The sequence below is a fragment of the Taeniopygia guttata genome, chromosome 1, assembly GCF_048771995.1.
Source record: "Taeniopygia guttata chromosome 1, bTaeGut7.mat, whole genome shotgun sequence".
NCBI classification, from domain to species: domain Eukaryota; kingdom Metazoa; phylum Chordata; class Aves; order Passeriformes; family Estrildidae; genus Taeniopygia; species Taeniopygia guttata.
The window spans coordinates 82,726-85,332 of NC_133024.1; the positions used below are offsets into that span (position 1 = coordinate 82,726).

Consider the following 2,607-nt stretch of genomic DNA (forward strand, 5'->3'; position numbering starts at 1 on the left):
TGGGAAAGAAAACTCACCAGTCCAGGTTCCTGATGTCAGTTTCTAGGGCTCCTCTGGGACTGTCAGGGCAGCACAAGTATGAAGTGGAGGCAGCTTCTGTATGGGGCCCATCCTTCGATGTTCGGATTTTTTCAATCAGCTGCCTGCTCAGGGCCACAGGACCCTGTGCAGAAACATCGGCTGTTTTCCCTGGGAAAGAAAACCCACCAGTCCAGGTTCCTGATGTCAGTTTGTAGGGCTTCTCTGGGACTGTCCGGGCAGCACAAGTATGAGGTGGAGGCAGCTCCGGTCTGGAACTTATCCTTCGATGTTTGGATTTCCTGCAATCAGCAGCCGGCTCAGAGCCACAGGGCCCTGAGCACAAACATCGGCTGTTTTCCCTGGGAAAGAAAACTCACCAGTCCAGGTTCCTGATGTCAGTTTGTAGGGCTCCTCTGGGACTGTCAGGGCAGCACAAGTATGAAGTGGAGGCAGCTCCTGTATGAGAATTATCCTTCGATGTTCGGATTTTTTGCAGTCAGTTGCCGGCTCAGAGCCACAGGGCCCTGAGCACAAACATCACCTGTTTTCCCTGGGAAAGGAAACTCACCAGTCCAGGTTCCTCATGTCAGCTTGTAGGGCTCCTCTGGGACTGTCAGGGCAGCACAAGTATGAGGTGGGGGCAGCTTTTGTATGGGGCCCATCCTTCGAAGTTCCGATTTTTTGCAATCAGCTGCCTGCTCAGGGCCACAGGACCCTGAGCAGAAACATCGGCTGTTTACCCGGGGAAAGAAAACTCACCAGTCCAGGTTCCTGATGTCAGTTTGTAGGGCTCCCATGGGACTGTCAGGGCAGCACAAGTATGAGGTGGAGGCAGCTTCTGTATGGGGCCCATCCTTCGATGTTTGGATTTTTTGCAATCAGCTTCCTGCTCAGGGCCACAGGACCAAGACCAGAAACATCGGCTGTTTTCCCTGGGACAGAACACTCACCAGTCCACGTTCCTGATGTCAGTTTGTAGTGCTCCTCTGGGACTGTCAGAGCAGCACAAGTATAAGGTGGTGGCAGATTCTCTATGAGGTCCATCCTTCGATATTCGGAATTTTTGCAACCAGCTGCCGGCTCAGAGCCACAGGGCCCTGAGCACAAACATCACCTGTTTTCCCTGGGAAAGAAAACTCACCAGTCCAGGTTCCTGATGTCAGTTTGTAGGGCTCCTCTGGGACTGTCAGGGCAGCACAAGTATAAGGTGGTGGCAGATTCTCTATGGGGCCCATCGTTCGATATTCAGAATTTTTGCAGGCAGCTCCCTGCTAAGGGGCACAGGGCCCTGGGCAAAAACACTGGTTGTTTTCCTGGGAATGAAAACTCACCAGTCCAGGTTCCTGATGTCAGTTTGTAGGGCTCCCATGGGACTGTCAGGGCAGCACAAATATGAGGTGGAGGCAGCTTCTGTATTGGGCCCCGCCCTCGATATTCGGATTTTTTGCAATCAGCAGCCGGCTCTGAGCCACAGGACCCTGAGCACAAACATCGGCTGTTTTCCCTGGGAAAGAAAACTCACCAGTCCAGGTTCCTGATGTCAGTTTGTAGGGCTCCTCTGGGACTGTCAGGGCAGCACAAGTATGAGGTGGAGGCAGCTTCTGTATGGGGCCCATCCTTCGATGTTTGGATTTTTTGCAATCAGCTGCCTGCTCAGGGCCACAGGACCCTGAGCAGAAACATCGGCTGTTTTCCCTGGGGAAGAAAACTCACAAGTCCAGGTTCCTGATGTCAGTTTGTAGGGCTCCTCTGGGACTGTCAGGGTAGCACAAGTATGAGGTGGAGGCAGCTCCTGTATGGGAATTATCCTTCGATGTTCGGAGTTTTTGCAGTCAGCAGCCGGCTCAGAGCCACAGGGCCGTGAGCACAAACATCACCTGTTTTCCCTGGGAAAGAAAACTCACCAGTCCAGGTTCCTGATGTCAATTTGTAGGGCTCCTCTGGGACTGTCAGGGCAGCACAAGTATGAGGCGGAGGCGGCTTCTGTATAGGGCCCATCCTTCGATGTTCGGATTTTTTGCAATCAGCTGCCTGCTCAGGGCCACAGGACCAAGACTAGAAACATCGGCTGTTTTCCCTGGGAGAGAAAACTCACCAGTCCAGGTTCCTGATGTCAGTTTGTAGTGCTCCTCTGGGACTGCCAGAGCAGCACAAGTATAAGGTGGTGGCAGATTCTCTATGAGGTCCATCCTTCGATATTCGGATTTTTTGCAATCATCTGCCGGCTTAGAGCCACAGGGCCCTGAGCACAAACATCACCTGTTTTCCCTGGGAAAGAAAACTCACCAGTCCATGTTCCTGATGTCAGTTTGTAGGGCTCCTCTGTGACTGCCAGGGCAGCACAAGTATGAGGTGGGGGCAGCTCCGGTCTGGGACTTATCCTTCGATGTTCGAATTTCTTGCAATCAGCAGCCGGCTCAGAGCCACAGGGCCCTGAGCAGAAACATCGGCTGTTTTCCCTGGGAAAGAAAACTCACCAGTCCAGGTTCCTGATGTCAGTTTGTAGGGCTCCTATGGGACTGTCAGGGCAGCACAAGTATGAGGTGGGGGCAGCTCCTGTCTGGGACTTATCCTTCGATGTTTGGA

General features: G+C 53.0%; 1 long non-coding RNA gene across 1 annotated transcript; it reads right to left on the reverse strand.

Annotated features, from left to right (window-relative positions):
- Nucleotides 1-298: 298 nt before the first annotated feature.
- LOC140680288 (uncharacterized) lies at nt 299-1,633 on the reverse strand. Its single transcript, XR_012051442.1, has 3 exons — nt 781-1,633; nt 590-684; nt 299-477 (listed from the first exon to the last, which is right to left on the reverse strand). It is a non-coding gene; the product is annotated as an uncharacterized lncRNA (long non-coding RNA).
- Nucleotides 1,634-2,607: the final 974 nt, after the last annotated feature.